Source organism: Mus pahari, chromosome 10 (assembly GCF_900095145.1).
Source record: "Mus pahari chromosome 10, PAHARI_EIJ_v1.1, whole genome shotgun sequence".
Taxonomy (NCBI): domain Eukaryota; kingdom Metazoa; phylum Chordata; class Mammalia; order Rodentia; family Muridae; genus Mus; species Mus pahari.
In genome coordinates, this window is record NC_034599.1 from 71321138 (window position 1) to 71348331 (window position 27194).

Here is a 27194-nt window from a genome sequence, read left to right on the forward strand (position 1 = left end):
CAATTTCTTCATTCATAACAATGAAGTAATATACCATAAAGTAATATACCTTTGTTTTAAAAAATATTTTACTTCAAAACTAAAATTATTTTAAAGGCAAAAATTATAGATCTACTAAATGTGATTCCATAACTTGGAATTCCATAACTTGGTAAATAGCCAGAGCAAATGATGCCTACATTCTCATTTTTATTGCAGCATTATATTCAGAAAGTGAGATGCAGAGTCCACCTAATTACCCATCAGTGGATGACTGGATAAAGGGAGTGATATGTGTACGCAGAAAGAAGAAAACTTTCAACTCCAGAAAGCCAACAGCATATTGCCATTCAGAGCAATGGGGGAATCCCCAGATAGACAAGGTTTCTAACCTCTCATAAGAAGATCGATCTGAAAGTACAGCTATGCTTACCAGAGGCCCGCAGAATGGGAGGGAAGAGAAATATATGGAGATTAGATTATGGATACCCAAACACTATGTTTGAAACAATATGTTTTAGTATCTAGCACAGTGTGATGACTAGTTAATAACAACACTTAACAATATTGAACAACTATCACCCAGGAGCTTAAACGCTTCCAACATAAATGAGACAGAAATGTAAATTACTCTGGCTTGATCAGTACATATTCTCTCTATATTTTAAAATAGTATATTTTACTCCATTAAATAATATTATAATGTGTTAACCAGAATTAAAGTATGTATTTTAAATCTGCTATATCCATATAGGCTAAGCCCTAGAGTTTATTTAGACATTTCTTAATATTTACTCCTAGACTGACAGCAGTAATTCTCTTTCTGGGTATTTTAAAGAACCACAGGGATACTATAGAGCAGGTTAGAGATAAATTTACCCAATTGTGGCCAGTGTTCAGCTCAATAGGAGCCAGTCCAGAGAGGTACAAAGTGATCAACATGGTATAAAGGACAATTTATTAACACAAATATCAATTAGGTTTCACTGCTCTTGATCCACGACTTACAATGCATATTATCACACTGTGAAAATCTCAGAACTATATTAACAAGCAAAGGAATGGATATTTGACTTGTCAGAGACCCCTCAAGCAGGTAAAAAAGGAGAGGTACCTATTACTATTGAATCATTAATTCAACATCCAGTTCATTAAAATCATATTAACAGAAATGGATGAAGCAAGCAATCAGATAGCTCTGCAGAAGAAATCCTGCCATTTGTCCCGTTCAGACATATCTGTGTGGGGGAAAGGAAGCATGAGCATTCTCCTTTTAGAGTAATTAGAAGCATATATGTGGGCTAGAATTTACTCTGTGGCCAAGCTGGAGATCCCAGCTGTTCCTTTTTAGAGAAAATAATTCGTGTAAAGGTTAAAACACGTGTTTCCAGCTTCACCTGTCTCTGCCTCTGCACAAACAACATACAAATAATAGCGACCATTTCCCCTACCTACATCTATGGTGGGCTCTCAGTAGCTAAGAGAATGAATACACCATAAAGAATTGCATCTGGATGTGATCACAGACACATATAAACAAACGTGTCATCTACACATGACGCTGACTTGATATCTTTTGCAGTAGAATTAAGCTTATCATGGGTGGTACTTGTAATTAGTACAATGTTCAGTGGAAATCTTTAGTAGCTACTCACCATGTAAACACAAACACTGGACACTGCACTGTGGGGTTGAAATATTGCAGTGGGTAGGAAGAACATTCTATCAGAGCTTCTGCTAGTGTGGAGTTATCTTTATCTATTTACATTCTTCTCATAGAAAAGCAGCAATGAGACATATTCTTAAGTCACCCTGTGACTCCCAACTGCAGATGTAAATACTTGGCACAGGCTTAGCCAAAGCTGGGATGACTTAAGTATAGCCACAGAATAGTGGACTCTGAATAGGCTTGTTACAAAAATAAGATCAAGTTCCTCCAGGTACAAGGATTCTAAGTGAATTTGTTGTGATGCCTAAATCAGATCATAGATAGAGTGGCTTTAGAGCTATGGAAAGCAAGACTGCTGAGAATCTGGAGTAAGATACAGCAAGAATTTCTCCTACTGTAGGAAGTATCCCCTTTTCCTGAAACTGTTACACATATCATGAGGAAAGCATGGAATCAGATTAAAATCATGTCCCCTGCCCCCCAGTGTAACTAGATCAGGAGAATATTACTGAACAAAATTAAACTTTAGGACGTTAAAATTCAAATTCAGAATTTCTCTTTTATATAGTGCCTCATGAGTTGTGTCATGTGCTTGGAACTACAGCTTGTAAATTCAGGGCTTTGTGACTAAACCATTTCATCTTAGGGATAGTCAGGCAGGAATCATTAGACAGGTGAAAACCTGAGACAAGTACGTAGCACCGCACACGAGAGGTGGGAAGACTGTTCTCAGTGCCCTCCTCATTCAGGTTCCATTGACTTCCAAGGTTCCAAATCCAAGTTCTCCGTCACTCTCTACCTCTGTGAGTTCAGTTAAGTATCCCTGTGTGCTTATACTAGGGTCCACTGTGTTGTTTCTTTAGAAGATGTTTTGAAGTAAAACAACTAAGCAGGTATAATAGTTCTTATAGTTAACATTTGTAAAAATTAACATAACTAATAATTAATGATGGTAGCTAATATATATTATTTCATAGCTTACAGAAATAATTTAATATCCACTATAACCTCATGAGACAGTGTTATTATCCTCTGTTTAAATATGGTAAAAATGAATATTATCATATATTGTTACATATTTAGCCAAAACTTACTCAGCAAATTTTTTACTACAAACCTTAACCAAGAATATATATCGATCATCTGTATAAATGATTTTATTATAACACAAATCTAATTTTAAAGCCGAGGCTTAGCATTCAGAAAGTACCACATTACTATCAGTTTGAAGTTCTTAGAGTAATCTTAGGAATTAATTCAAAGGAAAAGCAGCAAGGATACTTTAGGTCCTGGTTTCCCAATACATTTTTTTCCCATCAGGAGTGTATTAGTCAGTGTTCTCTAGAGTCACAGAACTTATGGGTAGTCTCTATATAGTAAAGGAATTGATTGATGACTTACAGTCTGCAATCTAACTCCCAATAATGGTCAGTAGCAGCTGTGAATGGAAATCCAAGGATATAGCAGTTGCTTAATCCCACACAACAAGCAGGTGAAGGAGAGAGAGAGAGAGCCTTCCTTCTTCCAATGTCCTTATATGGTCTCCAGCAGAAGGTGTAGCCCAGATTAAAGGTGTGTGTCACTTAATCTTCTGGAATCCATAGCCACTATGCCTTAAGATCTCCATACCAAGATCCAGGTCAGAAACTTCTATCTCCCAGCCTCCAGATTAGGGTAACTGGTGAGCCTTCCAATTCTGGATTGTAGTTCATTGCAGATATAGTCAAGCTGACAACCAGGAATAGCCACTACAAGGAGCTATGGCTTTAAACTTCAAACACATGCATACATGATGCAGACAACTTGATGTAATATGAAAGAACCACATTGTCTCAAGCAGAACAGGCTTCGCATGGCTGTTTAAACAGAACGTCTAGAAAAATATTAACCACGTGGAATCTTACCTATGACATAGTTTATCATCATGTAACCCAATAGACAGAATTAGAAAACACCCTATCACTGAAACTCCCAGTGCACTTTGAACAGTTTTATGGACTCTATCCGCTAGATATCTTCAGACGAGTCAGTGGACAGTGGACCTGATATTACGTGACTCCAGGAATGCCTCACATTTGATCCAGTAAGCTTTCTTTCCCACCAGTTTCTCGCTCAGGACTTGTCTGTTGCTGACTTTAATGGATGTCTAACAGACATTTACACCATCACTTTGTGCCCCTGTGTCCTTCTCCACGATTAAACCTTTTCCATATCTAAAAACATGGTGCATTTATTCACTCATCTTTCTTTCCTACTACAATGTGATTTTAAAAAATAGGTAAAGTGAATCAGTATTATTCCAAACACAGGATTTTTCAAGGTTCTGGTAGTTCAGTTACACAAAATAGTTCACAAAAGACATGAGGAGTTTGGGCACCTATTTTACTTCTGTGTTGCTATCAAGTCCATTTCCTCTAATCCCTTCACTCTAATACCCAATTTCCCTCTTAATTCTGGCCAGTGAGGTATTTACATATATTAAATTTCCAATACTTATTTAATAACATCTCCCCATATTAGTCAGTTTTATATTACTGTAAAAAACAAAACAAAACAAAACACCATAACCAAAGGAATTTAAAAGGTTAAAAAAAAAATAGAGTTTATTTATGCTTATAGTTGCACAGGGTTAAAGTCCATGGTGGAAGGGCAGAGGCAGAGTTTTATGAACTTCTGTATCTACTAGATATATTCAGAAAAATAAATGTAAGGGTGCTCTAATTTTATTTGGATCCAGATCTTATGTCTTGAACCATAAGCAGGAAGCAGAGAGAGTGCACACTGGAAATGACACAGGGCTTTGAAACTTCGAAGCTCAACCCCAGTAACACACTTCCTTCAATAAAGGGGAACAGGGGCGGGGGGGGGTAATAGGGAACTTTCGGGATAGCATTTGAAACGTAAATAAAGAAAATTAAAAAAAAAAAAAAAAGACATACCTCCTAGGCCTCTCAAACAGTGCTATCAATTTAGACCATTCGACATTTGTCATTCACCCTTTCCTGTTTTTAGACTACTATGGTTAATCCAGATTTAAAACACAAGACATTTCATCTTCCTGAATTCTGCAAATGCCAAGCCTGTTTTCATCCTTATTTTAACCTCTAATGTACTTCAGGTAAATGTTCTTGAATTTGGCATTACCAATATCAAATCCTCTCCACAATTAATAAATCTAATATATTTGCTAATCACTACTTTCATTCTTTCCTGTTTTGTCTTAATAAATCTCTGACATCGAGTACTTCCATGCCTGATTTGAAGTTCATTCACCTTAACACGAGTCCTCTCCTCCCAATACTTCATTTTTAATGTTGGCATTAATTAATTAATTTTGATTGAACTATTCTAGAGATTGAATATTGGGCCTTGTGCTTTTAGGTAAATTTTGCTACCAACTAGCTAAAATCTTCACTTTAAAAATGATTTAAGTTTGAGAAAATACAAGAGGTGGCTACCTTTCAGGGTCATGTCTTATAAAATATTACTATATTTTACACTGGATAACCTTACACAAAAAGAATTTAGGTTCTTTTCTTTTTTTAATTTGTAAGCCTTCTCTCTTTAGAAAATTTCAACTTACCAACATTTCTGATATTGTCTTCTTTATTAGCAGTACATATGGCTGGCTACCTTAAAGAATATTATTTTCAAAACCAATAGGAATAACCTTTAATCTCTGCTTGTTACAATGCAGTAGTGTGTGCTTTCTCCTTGGAAATATCACACAGTTTTCTTTTGATTAGAAAGGATCCCATTTCATTCTACCTTTATGCTTCAGAGATTCATATATGAAAATGATTTGCATTTTTAGACATGTTTATTGAACATGTCTGGTAAATTCCAATGATACTAGTGCAAAGTGGTCAAAAGGAGTTGAGAGATGTAAGAGGAAAAGAAAATTAGATTTCAAAGAGACTTGATCACATAATGCCCTGCAGTAATTGATAAAGCCTTTACACTTCTACCCTTCGTGAGACAGGCAGACACAGAGGCATTTGAGGAAGCTGGAAACTGGCTGATGGCGTGTTAACTGGTGTTCAGATGGTTCTGTAGAAGGGCAAGTCTGGAAGCAGTTGGACCAGTTAAATAGCTCTATCAGTGTTTCCAAAGCTTCGATAGGTATTGGCTTCAGGGTAGTGGGAAACATGTTAAGAACTGATTGGATTTGTAGGATCTGGCCTCAGAGAGAGTGGGACTTGCTAAGAGACAGGTTACAGGTGTCAGGGATGAGGTAAAGGTTTCAAAGATCTGTATTTGGAAGGTGTAGATGGTTAGGTAAATATAACAGAGTAAACAAAACAAAAATAACAAAACCTCCGCAAAGGTTCTTTAGCACCAGATGGGAGTAGTTTGGACTTGCTCATGTAAGGATCATGAAGTCATTTAGGTTCTGTGGTAGGGTAAAAACATGATGTAAGAAGTGCTTTAGACAAATGGCCTGGCAGCTTTGTGTTGCTTGGCTGAGAGAGAGAGGGATGAAAAGGCCAGGTTAAGATAACAGGATGTTGTTCTTTCTCTCTTTGGCTGTAGGAGTGATCTCCTGAGAGTGGGAACCACATACAGTGACTCTTTCATTCCTTCCTTCTTTCCTTTGTTTTTTCCTTTGTACCTTTCTTCCTTCTATCCCTCCTCCCCTTCCTCCTTCATTCTCTCTCTCAGTTCTCCTCCCCTTCCTGGATCCTCCTCTCCCTATCTCCCTCCTCCACTTCCTTCCTCCCCCCTTTCTTCCTCCTGCCCTCCCTCTGTCCCTTCCTTTGCTGCTTCTCTTCCTCCCTCCCCCCTCCCCTCTCTGCCTCCTTCACCCACACTTTTTTCAGATATTCACTCCAATTCCCTATAGGATGTATGAAAATGAGAACATACTAAAATTAATGTGTTTATTTATTAAGTTCTGGATAAATTAAATCTAATCAATCAGTTAAATTAAATTAATTAAACTGTATTATTAACTCAATTTAATAAAATTAATTAATTTGTTTAAAATAAATTTAGTTTTATTAAGTTATAAAAAACTTCACATGTCCAAATTGTCCAATTAACAAAATAGGCTTTTTTTTTTCACAAAGTCAACCCAGATTTTGCATCTGCCCAATCTTGGGGAGTTATTTAACTTTCCCATGATTCAGTTTTCTCATCTGTACACCAGATTAACAATAACTCTTAATTCATAGGATCAAAATGACAACAAGATTGATGACTATTGAATTTTGAATATTTGGAATGCTGCTTAAGATAAGGCAAGATGTTCAATAAGTATGAATTAAATCTTCTCAACACTTAGAAACATGAGACAACCCGTGTAGGCTGAGTCTTACAGTATTGTTTCACAGTAGCCCTGTAGTGGGTTGATTAAGCTTAGTAGTAGGCAACAATGAAAATATAATTTCAGGGCTGGAGAGATCCCTTAGAGGTCAAGAGCACCTGCTGCTCCTGCAGAAAGATTTTTGTGGTTTCTCTGCACTAATGGCATCTCATGAGTATCTGGAACTCTAGTGCCAGGTGATTGAATGCTTTCTGCTGGCCTCAGCAGGTACCTGGCACATATATGTTGCAAATACACACATGGATCCAAAAATACTCATATGCATAAAATAAACATAAAAATCATTGTAAAACTATTTTGCATGTTTGGATTTTTTGCCTGTGTACCACATTCATGTGTACCTATGGAGGTAGAAGGCAGCATTTGATCGCTCACAGCTGGAGTTATGGATGGTTTGTAGTTATTGTATGGGTTCTAGCAGTCAAATCCAGACTTTCTGGATGAATAGTCAGTGCTCTTTACTGCTGAGCCATTTCTCAATGCCCACATAAATAGTTTTTAACAAAATAAAGATTATAATAATTCTAAAAGAATAAGATAATTTGACATACAGTGGGAAAAATGAAAGATATAAAGGAATCAATACCTAGGAAGATTGCAGTATCAATGGTGAGGAAGAGAAATCTTATGTTAAAAATATATTATTAAATTACCTGGAAGTCTCTTTCAAACAACATTTTTTTAAAAAAATGTTATGGTTTGAGTTGCATTTATACTTATAATGATTTTGTCTTTAGCAAAGTTTATCTAGCTTTACACCAAAGGACTATTTCCAAATATGAAACAGAACACAAAAGGAACACAAACTGTGTTTCCACTTTCCCCACTGAGCTTCTGTGATAAGACCATGCACCATTCTGACGTGCTTGTGGTTTCCACAATGCGCTGAGGATTCTCCTGCACCCAGTTGCCATCCTTGCAGTAGTATTCTATGTAGTTTTACTTCCTGAATGATGCTATTTCTGTCCACATATAATCACATAATTTAGTTCATTGTATGGTTTCCAATAATTATGAGCCAAGGTTATTTTTATGTTCATTAATGACAAAAGACAGTTTCAAATAGATAAATTTATAAATACAAAAATGAATTAGAATTTAGAAAATGTTCATATACTCTCCATTTTGGGGGAAAGAGGCTTTTATTTCTTTACTCTTGCCTTCAGTTAGATAACGTTTCCCAAGGACTTCATGTTCTTATCTGCATACATAGAATCATATATGGTAAATGACTAATTAAGGTTAACTTTTAGATAAAGATTTTAAGGGGAATTATCCAAGCCAGGCAACAATCCTGCCTTAAGACTGGTGAGCATGAAAGAAACCAAAAAAGAAAGTCAATGGCAATCAGAGAAAGTCTAATCCTGTCTTGTGGGATTTGAGGACAGATGGAATCATAAGGCAAAGAATGAGGGAAGCTTCCAGAACCTAGACACAGGTTATCCTAGAGGTCTCCCAGCAGGAATCCAGTCAGCTTTTCAGAAACTTCGAATTTAGTCCAAGAAGGCATATTGGATTCTTTGCCTGTTTGTGGGTCTGCACATGCTTTAGAGTCACTGGGCAACAGAGGATGCATTGTCCCCTTTTTACAATATTACGTCCAACATAATTCCACCACATTATTCCTTTCCATATTATTGAAGAAACAGAAACTTAACTGAGAAGTAAAATTTGACTGAAAAATAGAAAATGTCTGCTAAATTAGAACATTTATAAGATATCCTACTTACCAAATAACATTTTCATCACAGTATAGTCTATAAGCAGAAGTGAACATTATTATATCAATTTTACAACAGAAAAACAAAGGTAGAATGGATTCAATAGATTAGAAAAGTCATTAATTACCCGTTAATTATAAAAAGCCTATTAGTAATGAGACCCAGACGCTGCGGTTGCTGGACATTTGTCCTGTATGTTTGTGATACCGTAGTCAGACATTAGTTTATATTCTTATTTCCATGTATCTACTTGAAAATTCTATCATTTCATTTTACCTTAAACCCAAAGAGTATGTGTTATTACGTATCTCTACCACATTTTTACACATGGTTTAAAAAAATGCCACAATTTTATCCATTCATTCCATTCATGGTTGAATGGTTGCTTTTGTTTCTTAACTACTGTGAATAAAGCAGCAATGAGCTTGGGGGAGCAGGTGTCTGTGGAGTAGGATGTTGGGTCCTTTGGGGATATGCCAAGGAGTGCTATAGCTTGGTTAATGGGTCGACTTCTTTTTACCTTTGATAACATCATCCCCACTCCTTTTGACAGTGGCTGTATGAGTTTGCCATCCCACCAACAGTGAGAAGACTTTTAGCACATTTCTCATCAATCTTTATTTCTTCTTTTGAGAACTCTCTGTTCAGATGGACTGCTCGTGTTTTATTGGATTGCCTGTTTGTGTGACCCTACATCTTTAGTACTTTATGTATCCTGGAAACTGACTCTCTCCCTCTGTCACATGTATAGCTGGCAAAGATTGGCGCCTGTTCTGTGGATTTCTACTCTGCTTGGCTGATGTGTTTCGTTACCTGTACAGATGTTTTAGAAGGTACCATTTGCCAACTGTTGGTCTTAACTCCTAGGCAAATGGCATGCTGTTCAGAAATTCCCTTCCTCGCTGTTCATCCTCTGGGCACAGTCTATGTTTTCTTCTAGCAGTTTCAGGTTTCAAATTTAGGTCCTCGATGCATTTGGAGTTGCCTTTTGTACAGCTTGATAGGTATGGCTCTAATTTTACTCTTCTACAAGTGGACACCCAGTTTTCCCAGCAGCATCTCCTGACGGTGCTGACTGATCCCAAGTATGTATTTTTGGTACCTTGGTCAGATGGCGGCTATCTGTAGTTACATGAACTCATATTTGGACCTTCCATTTTGTTTCATTTATCAACATGTGTGTTTGTGAGGTGGGACCAGGCTGCTTTTATGACTACTGCTCTATCATATAGCTTAAAATCTCCTATGACAATCCTTCCAACATTGTGGGTATTTTTGTTCTTTGTTTGCTTGCTTGCTTTCCCCCTTTAGAAATATCCATGATCTCTTGTGCTTACACATAATCTAATATTGCTTTTTCTGTAAATGAATAATAAGATGGAGATTTTGGAATGGTATTGCAATGAATCTGTACATTGCTTTTTGTAGAATGGTCATTTTCATAATATTAATTTTATCAATGTACCAATGTCTTGGTTAAGTTTACTATTACTGTGGAAAAACACCATAACCAAAAATCAAGTTGGGGAAGAAAGGGTCTGCTTGACTTATTCTTCCATATCACAGTTCATCATTGAAGAAATCAAGATAGAAACTCAAGCAAGGCAGGAACTTGAAGGCAGGAGCCGATGCAGAGGCCATGAAGGGGTGCTGCTCACTGGCTTGCACCTCATGGCTTGCTCAGTCTGCTTTCTTATAAAACCCATGACCACGAATGGCACCAGTTGCACTGGGCCAGGCTCTGCCATATATATCACTAATTAAGAAAATGTTGCAGAGGCTCTCCTACAGCCAGATCTTTTGAAAGCATTCTCTTAGTTGAGGCATCTTCCTTTCTGATGGCTCAAGCTTGAGTCAAGTTGATATACACCAGCCAGTACAATGAGCATGGATGTCTTTCTATTCTCCAGTGTCACCCTCAATCTCTTTTTTCAGAGGTTAAAAGTTTTCATAATAGAGATTCTTCACTTTCTGGATTAGGTTTATTTCTAGATCTTTATTTCTTTCCAGGCTGTTGTAAAATGAAGTGTCCCCATGCTCTCTTTCTCAGAATGTTTATTGATGGATAGGAAAGTGTACTTATTTTTGTAAGTTGATTTTGTATCCTTACTTTGCTGAAGTTGTTGATTGTTTCCAGAACTTTTATGTTGTAACCATTGACACCCCTTATGTGTGATATCCTACATCTGTCAAAGGCAACTGTGTAACTTATTCTGCTATTTGTATTTTTCATTCCATTATCTTGTCTTCTTGCTCTAGCTAGTGCCTGAAGGACTATGTTGAAAAGGATTGGGCTGGCAGGCTGCTCTGTCACTCCTGATTTAAATGAAATTGCTTCAAGTTGTTTTCCATTTATGATGATGTTAACTGTAAGTTTGTAATGTACAGACTTTATTATTTTGAAGTGTATTTCCTCTAGTTCTACTCTCTCTACGATTTTTATCATGTAGGCAATTTCAATTTTATCAATGAACTTTTTTTCATGTATTTAGAAGTCATGTGACCTTTAAAAAATTTTTTTATTTATTTGACTTTTCTGCATCTTTGGGATAAAGCCAACTTGATAATTATGGATGCTTTCTTTGATATTTGCCAGTATTTTTGTTTTGATGTGTTTTATTGACTATTTTTTAAAATATGTTTTCCTTTTATTGGAAATAGAATTTTTTCTCACACAATATATCCTAGTTATACATTCTCCTCCCTTTACTCCTCCTACTTCCTCTCAATGTTTCCTCCCATCCAAATGCATCCTTTATCTGTCTCTCATGAGAACACAACCAGTCTTCTAAAGTATAATAACCAAATGACATTAAATATTTCACAGTGTAAGATAAAATAAAACAAAAACCAATACACTGGAATAGGACAAAAACCTGCCTCCACCTGAAAAAAAAGGCAGAAGAAACATATAGAGGCAGAGACCCATGTTTTTGAATATTCAAGAATCAGATAATAATACTAAACAGGAAGGTATAACACATGCAAAAAGGACCTGTAGGGTGAAAAGAGGTAAGTGTATAAATAAAATAAAAATGAAAATTAAAATAAAATTTAAAAATAAATAAATAAAAGGAAATCCCTGTCATGATATATGAGATAAAGAACTTCCAAAGATGTCCTTGATTTTGTTTTCGTTGGCCATCTACTGCAGACCGTGTGGTCTAACCTTGTGAGTAGTTTGTTTCCTTAGTGAGACTCCCTTGGAAAAACCTAACATTTCATTTATCAATTGGAGATAGCTTCTAGGTTAGAGATGGGGGCATATGTTCACTTCTTTCAGCTTTAGACCTCTTTATTATGCCTCGGCCTCTGTGAGTTCATATGTTCAATGATCATGTCAATCTAGACACCTTGTTTTCTTGGTGTCTTCGATCCCCTCTAGCTCTATTAAAAATGCCTCATAGGCATGACCTCAGGCCAATCTGTTGGAAGCAATTCTCAATTAAGATTGCCATCACTGGGAAGAGAGGCCCCTTGGTCTTGCAAACTTTATGTGCCCCAGTACAGGGAAACACCAGGGCCAAGAAGTGGGAGTGGATGGGTAGGGGAGCAGGGCTGGGCGGGGAGGATATAGGGGACTTTCGGGATAGCATTTGAAATGTAAATGAAGAAAATATCTAATAAAAAAAAGTGAGAAAAAAAAAGATTGCCTCTTCCCAGCTGATTCTAGTTTGTGTCAAGTTGACAAAAACTAACCAGCCCATGTAGTTAATCCTATGTTCCCAAGAAAACTTAATACTGATGTTCAAAATCAGAGTTGTTAAAATCTCATGTTTGTATGCTGGTATAATTGTATATTTAAAACCCATGCTTAATTCAAGGTGGTGAAAGAGGAATTTATGTAGCAAAGAAGTACCAGTCAAAAAGTATGAGGCACACCTGGTAATGCATGAAAACAGAAGTCCTTCATCTCAATAAGGGAAATAAGCAAAAAAACAAACATTTCTCACCCAATTACATTATCAGAAAATAGCCCCTCTTTTCAGATTGCATTGTGTTGTAAACATCCCTCAGTTAGCTTGAGCCAAGGATATGGTCTTTGCCATGGTGTTATGGGAGAGAAAAATTTTAAAACTACATTTTAAAGAAGTAACGGGCAGAAATTGAATTTTACATAAAAATTGCTAGTATACTTTAGTTTACTATTGTCTGTAAGGGTTATACAGTTGGTCAGAATATCTTATCTGAAACACATTATTAATTTATATGATTTTTGCACAGAAACATCCTGATTTCTGCACTGAAGACATGTTTTGTAGTAGAGTTTGTGTTTATAGAACAGAACTTTTCAAATGTGACCTGAACTTCCCTTGGAGAATACCTGTAAACTAGGAAACTGACTTATGTTTATTGGAAAATAATGTGAGCATTGCCTTGGGTTGAATGTGTCTAAAAAAAATCCTTCAGTTTACAAAGCCCGACTGTGTGTATTGAAACTGGAAAATCTCACTGCTTCTAGCATATTTGAACATAATAAATATTGATGGCTAAAATTTTTTATCCAATAATTAATGACATATTTCAAACTCTCTCATCATATTGCAACTTCATGACAAGCCATCCATTATCTCATTCAAACTGAAGATTTGATTTTATACTTGAGAAGTTTTAAGTATTATCCTCTAGATGATAACAGTCTTTAGTAATAAAATTTTAAAAAGTGTATTAATTACTGTAAAAAAATTGCTTGATGGGTGAACACTTTTATTAACTATATTTATTAAAAATGGATCAATATGTGTGAGTTACTATTTGTCTCTTGTAGGGAGGCAAAGAAATAAAAACTCCATCAAAAAGTTAATGCTTTGTACCAATATTATTGAGAAAAGGTAATATGTCACTTGGCCCTAAGAGCTATTTTTGTTTTATATTACAAATGAGCCAAAGGCTTTAGATTTAGACAATTCTATATTATCAACAATATTGTTACTACAATATTTAATGCCTTTAATTTATTACAGAGTTTATTTCATATGCTTTGTTTTAACTTCAATTTTTTAAATAAAATAAAAAATTATTAGATAAATATGCTTTTATAGGTATATTTTATGAATTTAAAATATTATTCAGACATCTATGATGTCAACATCCTTCTTAAAAATTGTGTTTATTTTTCTTATTCTTAGACCAAGTTTTGATTAGTGACTTCATAAAATTTACCTCCTCTTGTTCGAAGTCCTTTCCTTAAATTTTAATTTGATCAATAATCACATTCTTGTTTATTTACTTTTAATCTGAATACATTTAAATTATTAAATGCATATATCATTAGAGTTAGTAAGCAACTTGACCTTACAGATGATGTGCAAATTTGTCAGACAGGTTGGTAATGATTTGTATATTGGTTATTATTTTCATTCTCTAAAAGGGCTGCTCAGAAAAATATAAAGTTATATAGGTTGAACTGAAAATATAGAGCAAAATACACATAAGATGTTTGGTCACACAAAGAGTGGTGACATAATAGAAAATGTACAACCAATAATAAGCTAACAATATTACACAAAACATCTATTTATCTATCTATCTATCTATCTATCTATCTATCTATCTATCTATCTATCTATCTATCTATCCATCTATCTACCTATCTTGACATATACATTCTTACAAGAGACGCATTCCATAGCTTCATCTAAGAAGCCAAGGATAAATAACTATAAAAATCACCAATGCCTCAATCATTACCACACTGGTGAGATGTAAGTATAAATAAGACCTGAGAGAATTGTCTTGTGCATGTATTCTAAGGGATCATATCTTAGTCGCAAGAATGATGTTTTCATTAATAACTTTATAAAATGTATCATATCACATTCAGTAAAATTATTTTTCACATACCATAAATATAAAGCTTTAAAAAGAGTTAAGTGAAATACATTTATAATTTTCAGAAACATAGTAAGTAAAATATAGGCATCCCTGCTTTGTTGGACTTTTAGATTGTTTTTAACGTTATGAATATTACATGAAATATGTTTATATTAAATGCACAAAATAATGTATGTAATAAATGCATAAAATCATTGAACCGAGTTTGCTTTATTTTTATCTGTGAACCCTGCTTGGAAATAAGTTCTCAGTTTTCCTAATTTAATACAGATAAATAGACTGTTGAAGGCCTGGTTGCTGGACTGGCTGTCCTTCTGACTATTTTTTATATTAGTTGTTGATTTCCATTTAGTTTTTGTTAAGTGTTTACACAAGGACATACAGTCTGTGCAGTGAGTGAAGCTCATAGTTGCTGCTGTGAACAACCAATGTTTTCCCCTCTTAAAATGCTTTGTTTTTGAATAAGGAGATCAACCTTTTTGTTTTACTTGACATCAACAAAATTATGTACCTCATGTTCTATCTAGGGACTGTGAGTTTAGAATATAGTTCTTGCATGAAAGGTTTTCAGCACTTGGTTAAGCAAACATCTGAAGGCTCTCACATGGATTCAATAGCATATTTTTCACGCTCACCCAAAGCTGCCAGCTTGGGAAGCTCAGAGTAGAGAATCTCTCCACAAGCTCACAGAGAAGAGTGTTGAGAACAAGCACAGAAGAGAAATGTGAGCAAACCCCTGAGAGTTCTTATTTCCTTTTTCTTCGTTAATTTATTTATTCACTTTGCAGTTTGATCACAGTCCTCTCTACCCCCCTCTCAGTTCTACTCTTAAAGATCCCTCTTCCATATTACGTCCTCTTCTTCTTAGAAAAGGGGAAGCCCCTTCCTGTCCTGGGTCATCCATTGGCAGCAGGACTAAGTTCATCCTCTCACACTGAGGCCAAACCAAGCAGTCCAGCTAGGGGAAGGGAATCCAATGGCAGGCAACAGAGCCAGAGACAGATTATGCTCCAATTGTTACAGGACCTACATGAAGACCAAGCTACACATCTACTACAAATGTGTAGGGGGCTAGGTCCATTAGTTGGTGGTTCAGTTGTGGTGAACCCCTGGGACCCAGGTTAGTTGACTTTGTAGGTCTTCTTGTGGTGTCCTTGACCCCCTCCTTGCCCAATCCTATCCCCATTCTCCACTCTTCCACAAGACTTCCCAAGCTCTGTCTAATGTTTGACTTTGGGTCTCTGCATATATTTCCATAATCTGCTGGATAAAGCCTATCAGGAGACAGTTTTGCTAGGCTCTTGACTGCAATCATAGCAGGATATCATTAATAGTGTCAGGGGCTGGCTCTCTCCCATGGGATGGGTCTCAAGTTGGGGCAGTCATTGGTTAGCCATTCCCTCAAGCTCTGCTTCATCTTTATCCCTGCTCATTTAGTAGGCAGGACAAATTTTGAGACAAAGATCTTGTGGGTGGGTTATGCCCCCCTCCCTCCTCTTGAGGTTCCACCTGGCTTGAGATGTGATCTTACATCCTTTTCAGTTCCTTAGGTCAAAATCTCAAATGACAGCATATGCTGTCAAGGATGTGGATCAAGGTAAACACTCCTCCATTGCTGGTAGGAGTGCAAATTTGTACAACTACTTTGGAAATCAATTTGGTGATTTCTCAGAAACTAGAGAATAGTTCTACCCCATGGCCCAACTATGCCACTCCTGACCATATAACCAAAAGATGCTCCACCATTCTACAAGGAGACTTCTCAACTGTGTTCATAGAAGATTTGTTCACAATAGCCAGAATCTGGAAGCAACCTAGATGTCTCTCATCTGAAGAATGAATAAAGAAAATGTGGTATGGCAACACAATGGAATACTATTCAGCTATTAAAAACAAAGACATCATGAAATTTGCAGGCAAATGGATGGAACTAGAGATCATCCTCAGTGAGGAAACTCAGACCTAGAAAGACATGCATGGTATGTACTTACTTATAATCAGACATTAGCCATAACCTACAGGATAACCATGCTACAATTCACAGACCCAAAGAAATTAAGTATTAAGGAGGGCCCAAGGGAGGATGCCTGAATGTGAATCAGTCAGAAGGAAAAACAAAATAGTCATAGGATATGGATGGAGCAAGGGAACTGGGTGACAGAAGGGATGAGGAGGAAATAGAGATGGCAATCAGGTGTGGGGACAGGAAGGGGTGCTGGGGGCAGGAGAGGACTATGAATGAGAACAGAAATTGATGGGGGTATCTCTGGAGCTAGCTGTAAACCTGGGACTGGGAGGCTATAGGGAGTCTATCAGAGTGACCCTAGTTGAGACTCCTAGCATCTGGAGATATAGAGACTGAAGTGACCACCTCCTATAGCCTAGTGGGATTTACAATGGAGGGAGGGGAAGATCAACCCACCCACAAAACCTTTGTTGCCCAAAAATGTTTTTTTTTTTTTTTTAAATTTGAAGAAACTTGAACAAGTGAATTGAGATGAAAAAGAAGAATCAAATCCTCTTACACAGATATAGCAAAACTATATCTAACTTTATCTAGATTGAGAGTGGGTGAGTAGGGGAGCAGGGGCGGGGGGTGCGGCATAGGGAACTTTCGGGATATCATTTGAAATGTAAATAAAGAAAATAATAATAAATAAATTAAAAAAAAGAAAGTACTATTTCTAAGCCATAATATTTTTGTTTTATTCTTTCCATCTTCATTATAACCTTCCTTTCCTCCTCCTCCTCATCCTTCTCTTCCTCCTCCTCCTCCTCACCCTTCTCCTCTTCCTCCTCTCTCTCCCCCTCCTCTTCCTCCTCCTCCACACCCTTCTCCGCCTTGTCCTCCCCCTCCCCTTCCCCTCCTCTTCCTTCTCCTTTTCCTCCTCCATTTGAGCTTTTGTTAGAGTCCCCATGGGGCCATGTGCTTTGAAAGTAGCACTCTGCCTCAGAGAATTTACTCTTAACACCTCATTCTTCAAATGGAAGGAAAGCTCTAAGGAGACAAAGCCATCCTGTTGGATTCTTTTCATTTCTTCTCTGGTATACAGCAGTGTGCCCTTCCATGTGACTAGTCTCAAACAACCTAGTGGAACGAAGTAACCAATTAGATTTGATTATTTCAAAGATGTATGTAACTTAGATGTTGAACTTAGATGTTTAGCCTTGACGCTAGCCTTGGATTTTTTTCAAAAGCTTCAGAAATGGATTTTTGAACTCCTATACAATATATTTAAATGAGTGCAAAACCACGTCTTCTGACTTAGACACCTTTTATCACTTGTGAGAATTTGTCAATGAATTTACACTCCTCCACCATAATTTATTTTTCTCTCGAAGAAGTAATAAATGGAGTTAATTAATTAGAATTTCACAGGGTAAACTTAGTTCTTGAAGGATTTTTCAAAACATTGTCAGGGCAGAATAGACAAAATAATAAATCATTTCTGAGAAATTTAGGGAAAGTTTTAGATTTGAATGTGGTTGGGCGGGATCGATCTCATTGGCTAATATCATTGAGGTGTAGTACAGTTATAATATTTCAACTTTTTGAGGGAATGATTATAGGTAAAATGTAAGTTGTGTTGAGCTTGAGACTAGAGTAGACCTAGGTGGCTATAGGTGAGACTGGAACCCTGATGCTTTGCTTATTTTCTTAAGTGCTTGTCAGGGTTTCTATTCCTGCACAAACATCATGACCAAGAAGCAAGTTGGGGAGGGAAGGGTTTATTCAGCTTACATTTCCACATTGCTGCTCATCACTGAAAGAAGTCAGGACTGGAACTCAAGCAGGTCAGGGAGCAGGAGCTGATGCAGAGGCCATGGAGGGATGTTCTTTACTGGCTTGCTTCCCCTGGCTTGCTCAGCCTGCTCTCTTATAGAACCCAAGACTACCAGCCCAGAGATAGCACCACCCACAAGGGAACCTCCCACCTTGATCACTAATTGAGAAAATGCCTTACAGCTGGATCTCATGGAGGCATTTCCCCAACTGAAGCTCCTTTCTCTGTGATAACTCCAGCTGTGTCAAGTTGACACAAAACTAGCCTCTACAGTGCTATTAGTTTAAATTACTTTTTATTTATTACAAGAAAGTATTTATTGTCTGGCAGCTAGAGTCACAGTGTCTTCCTTCCTTGTCTCAGCTGCCTCTAATCTTGATTGCCTCCATTCATTATAAAACTTCACAGTCTTACTAGGGTGGTTTTGTGTCTCTTTCCTATTCAATGACAAGAAAGATGAGGTGGCACCAGGAAGACTTGCCATAGCTAAGCTTGCTTTTGCAATCATGCTGCCTAACAGAGGCGTCTATATCTGTGGAATTTATGGCTAGACTTTGTGCTGCATCAATGTGGGGAGGGACTCTCGTTGTCTCTAAGCCCTAATAAATCTTCCTGTTCTGTAAATATATAAATCATAGGAAAATCACCAGAGTAGTTGATTGATTGCTCCTTTTTGCCTTATACCCATGATCTTCCATCATTATGAAGCAGTCTAAACTATTCTTACCTCATTCTAGAAATCATTTTCTTACAACTAGAACTGGCTTTTTTTTTTTTCTTTAACTTGCAGAACTATTTCTATCCTGTGACACTACACATAAGAGTCTCCACTTTCCATATGCCAGTATTGTTATTATTTTGAATGGTTGTTGACATACCCTCCCTGAGTAGTTGCTTCTCCAATCTAAACATGAGGAATTAAACAAGGCAAAACAAGCAAGGGGAAAAAAATGTCTCGAAAATTTGCATCGATTTGCCTATCTCTGTAGGGCATTGAACTTGTCACATTCCACAGCTTGGCAAAATTTACTTCTCTAAATGCCTCCCACTCGCCAATGATTTGTCTGTAAACACAAACATTCGCAGTGATTTGCATTAGTCAGCAAAGAAATGTGAACTCACCGCCACAGAAAACAAACTACCCTGACAATAAGGACTCTGCAGTGTTGCGTTGGAGTTGTACAATGGAAGAGCATTGGAATGTTTCATGCTCAGAGCAAAGTCACCTCTATTCTTCTAGTCCTCTATATATCCATGCGTGGTTCTCCTGGGTCTGGTACAACATCCTATCACTACCAAGTAAAACCTTATGAATGTATTAATAGACCACTCATTTCCACCAGTCCTATAGCTGAAAATGCTAGAAGATAGCATAAGAAATGTAAGGCAGAAAAATCATATTTAGTTTGCACCAAAGCACTAGCATAAGTGCCTTAGTGTGTATGTGTGTGTGTGTGTGTTTGTGTTTGTGTATTGCTCTGTAACTATAAACAAATCATAAAACCATTTCAACATTGGAGCATGTAATTTTGAACAATCCAAATATGTTCTTGGACCATGGTCACTCCTAATTGGGTCAGAATAAACTATGCCTTTTGGTCTTTGAGGTGACACTGTTGTTTTGTTTTACACTGGCAAGCAGGATATCTCCTTTCATTATTATCAAACCATGGGATACCCTGACCCACATTTATTGATTGAAATGTCATACAGTTGGAATGTGTTTAAGGAAACATGTGAAGCATAAATATATTGTATAGCAAGTTACAACAAGTTTGACATTTAATATCTATGCTACATAGTACAGTAACCATTATAAATATTCCTGTTACAATACTATTTTATTGCAACCCAAACCTGTTTTCTTGTAAGTTTGCTATATCATGAAAAAGAAAAAGAATCTTTAGTCACCCATAAAACAGTGTATCTGAGCATTTTCTTTGACAACGCCTTTTGTCTTTTGACACATTTTCTAGTTTACTAACTACATGTTTCATCTTCTCTGGACATGACCCCTATTGCTGGAAGGTCTTCCCAATGAAGAACACATTAGGGATCTCAATTATATGTCTGTGGAAGAACCTGACAATTTATGACAATAGTTTTTTGCTATCTCAGTTAAAATGTTAGCCCTGTGTGTGGCAGAGGTCACTCAGAGGTTAGGAGCACACACTGCTCTTGTATGGAGACAGATGTTGCACCTATGTTGGGTGGCTCTCAACTGCCTTTAACTGTGCCTCCAGGGAATCTGTTGATATCCTGTGGCCTCTGCAGGCAACTGTATGCATATGAATGTAACCGCACATATAAACATACATATTTTTAATTAAAAAATTAATGTCAGCACTGAGAGCATCCCTAAGTAATGCTCTTCCTGTTAACACTAGCTCATTAAGGATAGACCAGCCTATTATCAATTATCTTCAGTAAAGTTTAATGTATACAAAACTTTACACCTAAAATTTGTCCTGTCTAAAAGAAATGCAAGGACAAAGATGAATCAGAGTCTGAGGGAATGGCCAACCAATAACTGGCCCAACTTGAGACCCATCCCATGGGCTACCACCAATCCCTGCCTCTAGTGATGCTTGCATTCAGTAGCCTAGCATAACTGTCCTCTGAGAGACTTCACCCAGCAGCTGACTGAAACAGATGCAGAAACTCACTGCCAAACTCTTATGGAAGAGGTTGGGGGAAGGATTGAGGACCCTGGTAGGGCTAGGAACCTCACAGGAAGACCAAGAGTCAACTAATCTGGACCCTTGTGGGCTCTCAGAGACCCTTGTGGGCATATATGGCCCCCAGCATATATGTAGCAGATGTGCAACTCGGTCTCCATGTGGGTCCCCAACAACAGGAGCAGGGCTGTTCCCAAAGTCATTGTCTGTCTGTGGGATCCATTCCCCAACTGGGTTGCCTTGTGTAGGTAGAAGAAGATGTGCTTAATTTACCCTGTAAGGACTGCATGCTCAAAGTGTGTGTGTGTGTGGGGGGGGGGGTTGTGGTGGTAGAGACCCTGGGTGCCCTGCCCTTTCAGAGGAGAAAGGGAGGGAATCTGGGAGAAGGAACTCGGGGGGGGGGGGCTCCATTAGTGAGAGCAGTAATTAGGTTGTGAAATTAATTAATTAATGGAGAGGGAAAAGAGATGTCATGGATATCTCCACGTGCTTCTCTGCTATCTTTTTTTCTTTTGGAAAATAAGATTTTCCAAGCATGGAATCCCTTTTTTTCCTAAAGAATCTCCTCTACATTCAAACACTAGCACGTACCCTGTCTCTAGTGAAACACCCCAAGTTCTAAGGGACACAAAAATCTCTTCTTTCTTTAGGTAACAGAAGTACACAAAATATATGTGTTCTTCAAGAGCTCAAAATGCAGCTGTCATACTAATAGCTGATTATCAAGTTTCCATTTCCTGGGCAGTTCCTGTATATCTATACACTGGTGTGGGTGTTATTGTACTTTTCATAGGAAGAAATTGCAACTAAGGTGATTTCCTTCTCACTGTGATAGTGATAACAAGGTGTGACCTCAGTTTCCTAGCTAGCCTGGCTCTGTAGCAGTTCTCTGTGACCTGGTCAGTCTTGAGTATATCCCCTGCTACCACTTCCTCTGTGTTTAACATAGTTTACCTTTATTTTGCCTTAACACATAGAAAATGTAACAGCATAGAAGTCAAGAGAATTGAAAAGGAATTCTAAGGGCACAGTGATACTTGCTATCTTAAGTCAGCATACTCTTATTCATTTTACCCCGTGCTCCTTCCCTTTGGTGGAGTTTTACTGCATACATCGTAGTTGAGGAATTACATTCAGATGAAGGCCACACCCTTGAAGAACTGAGAAGTGGGCACAGATAAGTTGCATCAGTTGGCACCATACCCTATCTACATTCCAGGCTCTCTCGCCATCCTGGTCTCCAAGTCACCATCATGGTTGCCCACAGCCTTCCTCCATGTTCCACCATGTCATGTTACCTAGTCACATCCCTTATGGCAGGCTATCCAGCTGTAGTTCTTCTGTGTTATGTCCTGCTCCTTTTCAAAGATAGATGTAAAGTATACACTAATGAGTGCTCTCCCCACAGGTCTCCATGTCCTCACCATGGCAACTTCAACATACTTTAGTGTAAGCCAGCTGGAGAGATTCTGCCAGCCAAAGAGGTGACCTGGATGCTATTATTTCTGGAATGGTAAAAATATTTCTGCTGCAAGACTTTTTGACCTTCTTAAGTAATGTATTTAGCCTATACCAAAGAGCCTATGACAATGAATCAGATTTACAGGTTTTGATGATAAGCAGCTAAAGAAAAGAGCCCATTTCAGTAGTTCCGGGTTGATGCGAAGTACACAATAGAATGGTATCAAAGAGACAGTCAGTTTAAGTGCTACTATTTTTCCACTCCTCCTCTATTTAATTTTTTTTTTTTGTTTTTGTTTTTGTTTTTTTTAAGGCAGGGTTTCTCTGTAGCCCTGGCTGTCCTGAAACTCACACTAGATCAGGCTGGCCTTGAACTCAGAAAACTGCCTGCCTCTGCCTCACAAGTGCTGGGATTAAAGGCATGTGCCAGCACTGCCCAGCCACTCCTCTATTTAAAACAGTGCGACATAGAATTAATTTTTCACCTCCAATCTTATGATTAAAATATAAGATCTTTATAATTATGTATAAATACTAGTTATGAACTTGGTTACCCATTACATCTCCTGTGCCTTCCAAATTATGTCTTGACAATCACCTTTGTTGGAATGTGGCTGGTTTCCATATTTTATTTATTGTAAAGAGTACTGCAGTGGGCATGGGAGGCGGTGTCTTTTTCATACGATCATTACATTCATTTTGGTTATACTTACTATCACCTCACTTCTGAGGCACAGAGACTAAGATATTTGTGTGATCTTCCTAGCTACTGTGCTATTTTTGTCTCTTGACAGATGAAATTCCCCCAAAAGAATTCATTCTAATAATTTTCATTAACTCCAACTATGCCATGCAAAAGGATAATTTGTAAAGTTGCCCCACACTGCAGGTGCAAAAATATCATAATTCCCTGAGATTCATGGGAAAGGAGTTGCCATAATTTTTCAATATGTCAAAGTCATTTGAGTGATGAGTAAGTCCTGTGTTTATTGAATATGACTGTGGATTTTGTTGGAAATAGATACTTTAAATGATCATTCAATTAATCTTCTAATAATTTCGGCTTATGTTCAATACCATTTTGTTTCTCTCTTCTTCCATCACTTTGATCAAGTTGTGGCACCAACAGAACAACATGTTAACAATATCAATCCAAATGAAGACATATAATTTTTTGATCTCTGACTTTATATTCATGATTAGTTTTGAGACTGAAGAATGGACTCTATCTTACTCTGCTCCATTATAAATCATCTGTTTCTGGACATAATTCAATGGCTAGTATACAGAACATGTTTACCATTATCCACTGTGCAAGAAACCACTGTGATTGTGAATAATCTGGCAGAGTAACAAAGTAACCCACCCCAAGTTTTTCAGCTAAAAGAGTCTCTATGGTTCAATAAATGCTTGAAACTGAACAGTAAGTGTTGGAGATGAATTACTATTGCTTTTTTAATATATCATTTTTCAATCTTCAACCAAAGATTAGAAAAATAACAATAGGATACTAATGTCTGGCTAGAACACAGGACTTTGCAGGGCCAATGGTTTGGTTGTATGGTAACTTTCACAGGACACATATGATTTAAAACTTCTGTTACTTTTATTCCCAAAGTTCTTTTCTCTGGATTTATTGTATAGCACGTATCATTGCACCATCAAATACCAGCAAAATTCAGTTATAATTATTCTAATATACATCAATAGACCAGGTAATACACTTTTACTATTTCCTCATTTCTTTCCATGTATATATCTTTGTCTTTTTCATTGAAAACTAATTGCTATATATTATCAGTGAATAATAAACAAGTGGATCAGAAGAAGGCAATGTTGGAATTATTGGACTGAGAGTCTCTGAATAAAATTGCATGCTGCTGATGACTCGCAGGGCATATGTGACTCTGCTAGTCACTGTGGTGCTGGGCTTTAGTTGCCTCTTTTTATGGCAATAATCTGATTATTAAACACTAGTCTGAATTTAGACAAGTTAAATTTGTCTTCTTTCATTTCTTTGTAGGCAAACTAGGAGCATGTGTGATTTACTGCATGTAGATATTAGAAGTGTCAGAAAGAGGAGGCCTGCACCTACAGTCACTGTATTATGATTGGTCATGTAGATGTTAGAAGTGTCAGAAAGAGGGGGCCTGCACCCACAGTCACTGTATTATGATTGGGCATGTAGATGTTAGAAGTGTCAGAAAGAGGGGCCTGCACCTACAGTCACTGTATTATGATTGGGCATGTAGATGTTAGAAGTGTCAGAAAGAGGGGCCTGCGCCTACAGTCACTGTATTATGATTGAGTCACTGTATTATGATTGGTGATGGTGGAGATGATTACGATGATTCACCCAAACAGGAAAAAGACAGTAAGCATACGTGCACAAATTGGACACAGTGCTTCTCACACAAGTAAAGTGTTCCGCATATCAATTCCACAGGCAACTCAAAGGCTACAGATACAAGGGAAATTTGCTGTACTGCAAACTACTAAATGAAATATGTTCTTGTGAAGATATTTCCTGCTGAAATAACAGATCTAAACTGATGCAAACCCAAATAGAGAAATTCCCTACACAGTAAATATTTCCTATAACTAGCCTAGCAAAATATGCTAGTTTAAAATATATAAATATAGATTAAGTTTATGATTACATCCAATATTTTTATAGCCTTTTACCCATTTTAGCAGTTTCCCGTAATTCAAGTGGCATAATATTAGCTCCTAATTAACTCAAATGATAATGTGAATAGTGCTGCCTTTAATGTCTAATCTTGGGTTTATGTTTTAATTAATACATTTTTAAAACTTAGTATATAAGTTAGCCACTCTCTGTAGCAATGATTAAAAATCAAAGGTAAGTCGCAAGAACGGCAGGAATTTGAGGCATCCTCTTCCCTCTCTACTATTATACTCCGTTCTGCTGGATGAGCTTTACTTTGGTTTGGTTTGTTTGCTTGAATTATGGTTTCCCCTCTTTTGGAAATAGTTCAACTATGCAGCTTGGGCTGGCCTTGAGTTCTCAACCCTCTTACCTAAGCTTTTAAAAAGCTGGGATTACAGAAGTGTACTACCACACCAGGTCTTAAGCAAACACTCTTTCAATGTTGAAAACTGAAAAATATACAATATTGTCACTGTGCTAAGTGGACCTCAGGGTCTTCTTCATGCTAGGCAGGCATTCTACTACCAAGCTGCATCCTCAACTCTACAACCTTACTTCAGGTAAAAGTAATAGACTACATTATTAAAAATTATATTTAACTCATACTCAAAGTGAGTTGTGATCTTAATTCTTCAAGACAACTGTTCAAATATTAAGGTTAGTGCTACATTGAAGATTTGCATTCTGAATACAAATTTGAATTTGTATTTGAATTTGAAGATTAAAAACTTACACCAGACCTGATGCCATTAAAACGAACTAAACATCTAATGATCAATCACAGTTAGTTGTATGCAGATGTATTCTAAGGCTTGAATGTAATAAGTTTATAAGAACTGTATAAGGACTTACAGTGAAATTTCAATTTTAAATGAGAGGAGAGATGTGAGAGGAGAGAGAATTTGAGAACAAGACAGAATACAGATTAGGACTTATTGTTTACTTATAATCATTGGAAGAGTTGCAGTTATTATTTCTGAGAATTGTTATGTAGTTGAAAAAATAATATTTAACTAACTATATGAATGCTGGCAATTAAAAAACCAGACACTGACTCATTTAAAAATTTTAAGGCATGCTTTATTCATTTGGTTTAGAAACAGGAACTTATTACAGAACAAGGCTGACTTTGAACTAATGATTCCCCGTTTTAACTACTGAGTGCTAGGATTTCAGTTATGTACCACCATGCCTTCCCCCAAAAAGGTTACTTCCCAAACCAAATGTTTATAGAGCACTGTGAGGCATCTGCTTTTGTCTATGTCCAAGACTTATGTAAGATTTCACCAGTGGCAAGTATCTTTCAGAACTTTTTATGAATATTTTCATCAAATCTGTGCACACGGTAATCTATATGCCTCATTATAGAACTTCTTCACATTTGTATGCAAGGGAGGAATTCTTCCGCTTCTTTCATGTAAAAATGATATACAATGTGATCCAGTGCTGGCTAAAGACTGAAGAACATAGTTTTGCTTAGATAGAAATACCAGAATAAATAATATCTTAGAAGCCTGGCAGATCCCTGGGTCTGAACTTCCACTGTGGTACCAACCAGTTCTGATCTCTGCTGTTGCTTCAGTTTCCCAGTCTGTGAGGCAATTACCCAGGAATCATCAACACTCAACTAGCTTACTACTTCTCTGATTCTATAACTTGGGAGTTACTTACATCCAGATGCATGTATTAAGATGTGCTCCATAAGCAACTGGGATGCGCTTGGAAGGAGCTTACTTATTTGGAGAAGGAAGTGAATTTTTGTACCTTATTTTTCAGTTGAAAAATCGGCTTTTCAGCCCAATGAAACAAATGAAAACAACTTTTTTATTCTCATATTGCCTGCATGTTTATGATTGAGATGAATTATGGTGTAACTTACAAGCTAAAAATAATGTTCCTGCATGGTTATCATTTCAAACTCTACTATACTAATCTTATTTAGAAGATTAAAATTGATGAAAATTATGGAGAGAGGATTTCTGATGGAAAGTGCTAGACAAAAAGGTAAATGATTTTAAGCCAAAGCTAAATTATATATGTGTATATATATATGTATATATATATATGTG